At 43.5% G+C, this 9,486-nt stretch overlaps 1 long non-coding RNA gene across 1 annotated transcript; it reads right to left on the bottom strand.

Annotated features, from left to right (window-relative positions):
* Window positions 1-6,928: 6,928 nt before the first annotated feature.
* On the bottom strand, window positions 6,929-7,773 carry LOC306814099. Its single transcript, XR_013777090.1, has 2 exons — window positions 7,670-7,773; window positions 6,929-7,092 (listed from the first exon to the last, which is right to left on the bottom strand). It is a non-coding gene; the product is annotated as an uncharacterized lncRNA (long non-coding RNA).
* Window positions 7,774-9,486: the final 1,713 nt, after the last annotated feature.

Here is a 9,486-nt window from a genome sequence, read left to right as displayed (position 1 = left end):
TGGGGAGGCTCCTTCTTTTAGTTCTATTACAACAGGTTGTGCCGCTTTTGATTTTCCAGGTACTCCTGTTTCCCATACCCATGGCACTACAGCTTGTTCTATTTCTTGTGGTATTTCTGCTGCTTCAACTTCTTTTACTACAAACAACTTAGCAATATTCTCCTCAGGAAATTCCAATCTTACTCTACCTTTTTCAAATATTATCTTTGCCTCTAACATTGACAATAGATCCCTCCCGAATAGCGATTCTGGGCTATTTGGCATATATAAAAATTGATGGTCAAATTCTTTCCCCCCCAAATTTTATATCTAATGGCCGCAAAAATGTTCGTTCCTCAACTTGTCCCGTAACTCCCACTACTTGGATAGTAGAATCACTCAAAGGTCCTAGCTTAGTGTTAACAGCTGAGTATGATGCCCCCATATCTACTCTAAATTCTAACGGTTCCCCATCTACTTCCATTACTACTTTCAGGTCCTCATCTAGTGAACTACTTGAATTTTGGTAATTCCCCATCATAAGGGCTTGGGCGACACCTTGTGGATTACCCGTGAAAGCACCTGTATTATTCATCAATCCCTGATTTCCATCCCCACTAGCTATAATTCCTCCCCCAAAACCCATTTCTTGGTTGAGAGGACACTCATTTTTCCAATGTTCTCTATTTTTACATAGAGCACATTGATCTATCCCCAGCTGCATTCACCCTCTTCCCATATTCATTTGACCCATAAGTCCTCCCACACCCATCGGCCTCCCCTCCCTTGCTATCGCTTTTCCCCCTCTTAGTCCACGTCCTCGACTCCCCCCTCTCATATTATTTCCAGCCGCTCGCTGTAACACTGCTAACATAGTAGCCTGTTGTTTCCTGGCCGTTTCTTTTTCCCTATTATTATATACCTTCCACGCAACTTCCAATAGTTTATCTAAATTCCGAGTATGTTCTCCCTCCAATTTCTGTAGTTTCTTTCTAATATCTTCTTGGGACTGCCCCATAAAAATAATTGCTAGCTGTAATTTTCCCAACTCTCCTTCAACTTTTAAATTAGTGTATCTACGAGCTGTCTCCTTAAGCCGCTCTAAAAAGGTTGACGGAGACTCATTCTTTTCCTGCCTGACCAAATACAACGTAGACCAATTCAAAGTTTTTGGTATTCCATTCCGTATTCCTTCCGTTAACAATTCCTGATAAGCTTTAAGTCTCCGAGACCCGCCCGTCGAGTTGGGATCCCACTCCGGATCTTCCCTAGGTACTAAATCATTTACTGTACCATCCACAAGCCGTAACCTAATCATTTCTCGTGCTTTCTCTGTCATAGCTTTAAACACCATTTCCTTTTCAGTAGAATCCATTATTGTGTCTAACAAAACTTGTAAATCATTCCAATCTGGGTTCTGAGTCTTAATTACCATTTTTACCACCCGCGCAGTTCGTTCAGGATCCTCCCGATACGCCCCCGCTGATTGTTTCCAAATTAGTAAATCATTCGGAGAGAAGGGAACTTTCACTATGACCCGTTCCCCCTGCGGCCCGACAGCTTCACGGAGCGGAACCATTAAATGAGCACCTTCTTCCTTTCTCTTCCTTTCCACCTCCCACCGCCCTCTCCGAGTTCTTTCACATAAGGGGGTCCGTGGTATATCAGTGGTTTCTATTTTTGCTTCCCGATCCTCCCTTTCTACCTCTGGCATACTTTCTCCACGTTCCTCCATCGGAGGGGCACTAGGGGCTATCAGCAAAGAAACATCCTCCTCAGGTTCCGAAAATCTAACCGAGCATTCCTTCTCTTTCTGCCAACCCTTACATCCATCACAATTCTGCTTTAATGTTTTCAAAACCATGATCCCACACTCCTTTTGCCACTCCGGTTTATCTTTCAAATAATAAAAGAGGTCTAGATACGGTATTTCATCCCATTTTTCATTACTTTGCAGGAAATGCATCAAAGGTGTAATAATGTCAGGATTCAGTGTACCATTTCTAGGCCATTGCATACCATCGGGTTCATATAAAGGCCATACATGATTACAGAAATCAATTAATTTCCTTTTACTTAGTTCTTGACCAAAATTCCCCACATTCCAAAGTTGTAATAAACAGCCCAAAGGCGAATTGTCTGGAATTTCTATCCCAGAACTTGCTATAGTTCAAAATGTTTTTAAAGACATCTTTACACCTCTTTTTTTTTTTTTTTTCTTTTATTTTCCTTTTTTTTTTTTTTTTTTTTTTTTTTTAAACGATATACACCACACACAACACTCACACCCTTTCCACCAATCCACCAATCTTGCCTTTCTTGTCACAGCGAGTGGCAAGTGCTGAACCTGCGCAGTCACTGCTGCGTCTGACGGTCAGCGCCTAGGCTTTTCCATAATCTTAAAGACATCTATGACCCCCGTGTGGAATCGCCGTTCCAACTTAATCGGCAGGCCCCCCCTTCCCCTTGATAAAAGGAAGAAAGCACCTTCAGGCTTACCTCCGGGTCGTCCGTCAGGCATGGGGTCGGACACGCGTTGATGTTCTCCCCAGAAATCACCTGGTGCCGGCGTGGAGTGGATCAGCCCACGAACCGCCCCTGCCGCCTCCGGAGTCCCATCTGGGTCGCCAGAAAACTGTTGCCCGATGCCCCAAACAGAACACAAACTAACAGAGTCAGTTTATGCGGTGCTTTATTCAGGGCACGGGGAACCTGCGGACTAGCGTCCAAAGTCAGGATCCCGCAGTTCCCTTTTTCCGTCAGGTTTTTATACCTTTTTACAAAGTGGTCTACGTGCAGAAATACACATTCTTCAAAACAATACAGATACATAAATCTTGCAGGTATCATTCCTAAAAGTTATAAATTCTGCATGCTTGTCTACTCAGAACTATAGGCTACCCCCCTTAATCCCCCTTTCATGTTTTCCCATCACGAGAACCCTTTAATTATTATTATACTTTAGCCTTATCTTGAAAGTTTCTAAATGTTTTATATGCTCTACTAAATCCTTTGATTATTGTTTTCACAGTTCTAAATGTTCTATATGCTCTACTAATTATTTTGACAATTGTTTCACAAGGTAGGTTCTCAGGGCCTGTCCGAAAACTGCAGTTTTCTAAGCCTTAGCATGACAACTACTATATCTACATTAGTCCTTTTCCTCATTATTTCAGTATCACTTGCACTAAGAAACAAAGAAATCCCCCAGAAATTGCACAATAAATGGCCAGAAAATCTCCTAACATCTGCACTAAAAAAGCAAAAATGGCCCCGAAATCCAGGGAGATTCTATTAATTTCTGAGGATAACAATGGTAAAATCAGCGTGCAAAATATCCAGAGGAAATGCGACCAAAAATGGCCCAAAAGCTTGGAAAAAGAACAAACAATGGCCCCAAAACTCCTGAAATCCATACTAAAAGACCTAAAGTCTTCCAAAATGGCAAGGACTGCTGGGAAAAGCATGCGGAAAACTCCAGGAAAAATTGAGCCGAACAAACCAGAAAAGTCCCTGCAAATTCACACTAAGAAACTAAGAAAAATCCCCTAGGAATCAAACGGAAAACGTGCCCCACATTCCCAAATGTTGAACTGGAACACCACCCCAAAGGTGACAAAATTCCAGGGGTTATTGGGAAAAACATGTGGAAAAAGCCAGGAAAAACTCTGCCTTCCAAACAGGAAAAATCCTTTAAAATTGGCACTGAGAAACACAAAAATCCACAAGAAATTGCACAACAAATGGCCAGAACAACTCCTAATGTCTGCCCCAAAACCCAGTGAGTGTCCAGAGACTTCAAGAAAAAAAGGAAAAATGAGGTGGGCAAATACCTGGAAGAAATTGACTTCAAATGCCTCAACCTCCCCTAAAATGGCACAAAAAATGGCCCAGGAATGCCTGGAATCTCTACAAAACAAGCTAAAATCTGCCAAAATCCCAAAGACTGCTGGGAAAAGAATCAGGGAAAAACAGAGCCTAACAAATTCCGCCTAAGAGACACAAAAATCCCCAAAAAATCCATATGAAAATGGCCAGAAATTGTCCTAAAATCGACACTGAAGCACCCCACACGGGTCAACTTTTTGGGCGTTATAGGGAAATGGATCAGGAGAAATCCAGGATAAATTGGGCCTTAACAACCCATGAAATGCCTAAGAACTTGCACTAAGAAACCAAGAAATCCCCCAGAAATTGCACAAAAAATGGCCAGAAAATCTCCTAACATCTGCGCTAAAAAGCAAAAATGGCCCCGAAATCCAGGGAGATTCTATGAATTTCTGAGGATAGAACTGGTAAAATCAGCGTGCAAAATATCCAGAGGAAATGCGACCTAAAATGGCCCAAAAGCCTGGAAATCGCACATACATGATCCAAAAACTCCTGAAATCCATACTAAAACACCTAAACTCTTCCAAAATGGCAAGGACTGCTGGGAAAAGCATGCAGAAAAATCCAGGAAGATTGAGTCTAACAAACCAGAAAAGTCCCTGCAAATTCGCACTAAGAAACTAAGAAAAATCCCCTAGGAATCAAACGGAAAACGTGCCCCACATTCCCAAAAGTTGCACTGGAAAACCACGCCAAGGCTGGCAAATTTCCAGGGGTTATTGGGAAAAACATGTGGAAAAAGCCAGGAAAAACTCTGCCTTCCAAACAGGAAAAATCCTTTAAAATTGGCACTGAGAAACACAAAAATCCACAAGAAATTGCACAACAAATGGCCAGAACAACTCCTAATATCTGCCCCAAAAGCCAGTGAGTGTCCAGGGACTTCTAAGAAATAAGAGGAAAAATGGGTGGGCAAATACCTAATATCTGCCCCAAAACCCAATGAGGTGAATTGTCTTCTACTGCTCACTCAGTACACTGCTGCTAGCTTCTGCTATTGCGAAAACATGCCTGGTATGTGCACTTTTCTTCTAAACCCTCTGTTCCATACAAGTCTGCTCTGCATCTTGTAGGAGTGCTGTGCACTCCTTGATCCCTGCATAACAAACAGCACAGCAGTGAAACAAATGCTTTGGAGAAAGCGTGCACAGCACACAACATTCCTCGCCTTGCACTGAACATGCCGATATAATCTCTGCAAATGGCAGCTGGATAACAAGCATGCTATTTGCCACAGAAGACTGCATGAAGAGAATGGATTTTTGCATCAAAGGTATGGGAAGTTGAATTTCCTTCTTACTAGTTCTGTGCTCTTCTCCTTGCAGGGTTCCAAGAGTGTATGGCAGTCTTACCGCAAGGAATGCGGACTGGTATGGAACTAAAGGTTTAGAAGAAAAGTGCACATGCCAGGCGTGTTTTGGCAGTAGCAGAAGCTAGCAGCAGAGTGTACTGAGTGAGCAGTATAGACAATTCACCTCTGTTAGAGAGAAATCGCTGTAAAACACAAAGCGCGAACAAGGAAGAAGCAGAGCAGCAGAGTGCTGTGCGCAGTGTACGCTTTGTCAGTGACTCCTGCTAAGAAGAAAGATTAACGACAGCTAACTTTGCTACTACATTCCAATTCTACATGCAGCCTCCTGTGGCAAACATGATCTTGCTCTTTGGCTCCGAGATGCAGAGAACACACTGGCGTGTACAGTGGAAAGGAAGAAGTGCTGTGTGGTGCGCTTGCTTTCTCCTTAGCTTGAAGTACACTTTCGCTATGCAGAGTTGAAAGAGTGCATGGTACTCTTTCAGGAAGCTAGACAGACTGCTGTGGTAGAGGTGGCTTAGGAGAAAAGTGCACCTCTCTGTACGCCCTGCTTCTTCTACGAGTACCATGTACGTTGATCTTCCTTCTTACCAGGAGTCACTGACACACAGTACACTGCGCAGAGCACTCTGCTGCTCTGCTTCTTCCTTGTTCACGCTTTGTGTTTTACAGCGATTTCTCTCTAACAGAGGTGAATTGTCTTCTACTGCTCACTCAGTACACTCTGCTGCTAGCTTCTGCTACTGCCAAAACACGCCTGGCATGTGCACTTTTCTGTTAAACCCTCTGTTCCATACCAGTCTGCCCTTCATCTTGTAAGAGTGTTGTGCACTCCTTGAACCCTGCATAGCGAACAGCACAGTTGTGAAAGCAATGCTTTGGAGAAAGCGTGCACAGCACACAGCATTCCTCGCCTTGCACTGAACATACCAATGTCATCTCTGCATATCGCAGCCGGATAACAAGCGTCCTATTTGCCACAGAAGACTGCATGAAGAGTATGTAATGTAGCAGCAAAGCTATGGGAAGTTTGCAATAATATTTTTATCTTTTTCCGAATTACCTAAGATCCGACAAAGTGTCTGCATGGATTAGAACGGATACAAAAGAGGCTCTTTCAGGTCTCAGGTTTATTCCATGGCGATGGTGTGGCAGGAAAGAGGGAGATTCTCTCTGGGAAAGAGGTATTCAGGAGAGGGTAATGGGAGTAGCCTTGGCTGACAACCAATGGGGTAAGGACCCAGGGGGTCTAAGTTCAGAATACCGGAACTCTAGGTGGGCTACAAGGTCACAGGGGAAGGTCACAAGACAGGAAAAGGACAGGGAACCAGGGACCAATCAGAACAGATGGACAGAGGTATGCTGAATCATTCCCTTTACCTCATTACAAGATCTCCCTGTTTTTTTGTTTTTTAAGTAGGGGGATGATATTAAACTAATTCAAATCTGAATTTTTTTTTGGCCAACATTTGTAATAAGCAGGAGGGTTAGATTGTTTTATATTTGTCATCTCTATACGATTGTCTACTTAGGTAGAAGGAATGATACCATTAATGGCCTTAAAAATTAAATGACATAAGATGCCAAATGCCATTACTACAAGGAAAATAACAACAAAGAATAACAAAATTGTTTTTACAATAGAAGTCCACCACCTTGAGAACCCCCAGCTTTTAAAGAGTTCATTGAACCAATTTTCTGAGTTTTGTTAACAAGAAGACAACTTTGATGAGGTTCTTCACAGGGTTAACTGGAGGGTAGCTTTTTTCTAAAAGGAAAAACAAACATTTTAAAACGTAAGTCTCTTTCTGTTGGAGGGTATTCCTTCATGAAGTTTTTGTTTTCTTTTCCTCTGCGGCGTCTTCTTTTTGAAGCAACGGTTACTTGCTTCTCATCCTCTTCTGCTGTAGCTGGAGTTTTGGGAACAAAAGGTTTAACCCACTTTTGGGGACTCCACCTAGGGCCTGAGGGAGTGGATACGCATGCATAACCACTTCCCCAGGTTACTAGCTCATAGGGATCCTTGGTTTTCCATGTTTCTGGGTCCCTAATCAACACTGGTGGATGCTGAGACAATTTAAACTGTTTACTGCTGTTAAAATGACGGACCACAGGAGGACTCATATTTTCAAATGAACAATTCAAGAAATTGATTGTGAACAGATCTTTACAGAGCTTTTGCTGGGGAGACATCCACACAGTTGAACTGCTTTGCCTAGCTAAAACTTGTTTGAGTGTCTGGTGTGTGCGTTCAATCACAGCTTGGCCTGTAGGGGAGTATGGGATGCCTGTTTTATGATTTACTCCCCACTGCTGGGTGAATTCCAGGAACTCCTTGGATATGTATGCTGGGCCATTATCTGTTTTTATTGCTCTAGGGATCCTTAGAACTGAGAAGGCTTGTACTAGGTGTTGTTTTGCATGTGCTGACTTTGCCCCTGCGTGAGCTGAGGCATAAACTGCACCTGAATATGTGTCAATACTCACATGAACATATTTGAGGCGTCCAAAGCTAGGAATGTGTGTGATGTCTGTTTGCCACACCTCACAGCTGCCAAGGCCCCGAGGGTTAACCCCTGTACCCAGCGATGGCATGGCCTGGAGCAGGCAGCTGGGACAGGTGGCCAAAATGGCTCTAGCCTGACTCCGTGTTAGCTGGAACTGACGGACCAAACCTGGTACATTCTGGTGATATTGCTGGTGGCTCAGCTTTGCCTGTTGGAAGATGTCAGGAAGGTGTGCCTTTTCAGCTGGAGCTGCAAGAGTGTCTGCCATACGGTTCCCTTATGTGATCTCACCTGGCAAGTCCATGTGTGACCTCACATGCATCACATAGAAGGGATGTTCTCTGTGTGAAACCAAATAGATTAGTTTTGACAGCAGCCTAAACAGCTGCTCATTATCAATGTCTTTAAGCACTGCCTGTTCCACTCTAGACACTACCCCGGCAATATAAGCTGAATCTGTTACCAGATTAAGAGGCTCTGAGAACTTCTCAAAGGCTCTCACAGCTGCAGCCAGTTCTGCAATTTGGAGTGACCCCTCCACAAACTCCACATCAGCTTCCCAATGCTGAGTCTGGGGATTTCTCCAAGTCATCACCGACTTATGAGAGGCCCCCGATGTAGCTGTGAACACTGTGAGTGCCTCGAGCGGTCTCCTGCTCCTCTTCTCACGAGGGATGAGGTGGAATTCCTCATTAAACAACTTATGTGCTGGGCTGTGAACAGGTATCTGGCCACTGTAGCTATCCAGAGATATCTGGAGGCTGGCATTGCTTTGTAGCAGATGTTCAAACATCTCTTTTGTCAGCCTTTCAGCAGAATTCTTTCCCTCCCCAGAAAGTTTAACTGGCAGGTGTATGCATGTGAAGTCACAACCGGACAGTTCATGCAGCCTCATTCTTGCTTTTTGAATCAACCGAGCCATAAGCTCCTGTAGTTGTGTAATAGTTTTGAATCTTTGGTGGGAGAGGAAGACCCATTCTATGATTAGGAGTGAGTCCCTCTGCCCCTCAATCCACTGAAATATTAAACCATGTAAGTGTGGCAGTTTCCCCAAAACAATGAAATTGAAAGGCAGTTCAGGCTGATAGCGGTGAGCCTGCCTCTCAGACAGAGCTTTCTGTACCTTATCAATTGCAGCTTTTTCCTCAGGTGTCAGTTCCCTGGGAGAAACCAGCTCTTTCTCCCCTTTCAATAAATTGAAAGGGGGTTGTAAGTCCTCAGTAAAGAGGCCGAACCAAGGTCTTACCCAGTTCAACGAACCACACAAAGAGTGGAGATCTGCTAGAGTTTTGGGATTACAATTAATTTCTAATTTCTGCGGAACAATGGTCTTGGCAGTGATTTCTAGGCCCAGATACTTCCAAGGCGGCATCCTTTGAACCTTGTCGTCCTGTAATTGAAATCCAGCAGAGGTTAAAACTTTAACTACTAGGTCAAGAGTGTTTTGGAGTATGAAGTTATCAGGAGCACACACCAGAACATCATCCATATGATGTAATATTGTTGCTTCTTTTCTCTGTGCACACACAGGAGACAACAATGAAGCTACATACCACTGGCAAATAGCAGGACTGCACTTCATACCCTGTGGAAGCACTTTCCAGTGGTATCTCTTCATTGGAGCCTCTCTGTTCAATGATGATACTGAGAATGCAAACCTGGGAGCATCTTCAGGGTGTAATGGGATTTGGAAAAAACAATCTTTAATGTCTAATACTGCCAATTGCCAATCTCTAGGTAACATAGTTAGAGAAGGCATCCCAGGTTGGGGAGATCCCATGTCTTGAATTACTTGAT

Source organism: Erithacus rubecula (genome assembly GCF_903797595.1).
Source record: "Erithacus rubecula genome assembly, contig: SUPER_W_unloc_4, whole genome shotgun sequence".
Lineage (NCBI taxonomy): Eukaryota > Metazoa > Chordata > Aves > Passeriformes > Muscicapidae > Erithacus > Erithacus rubecula.
This window is presented reverse-complemented; position numbering and strand designations above follow the sequence as displayed.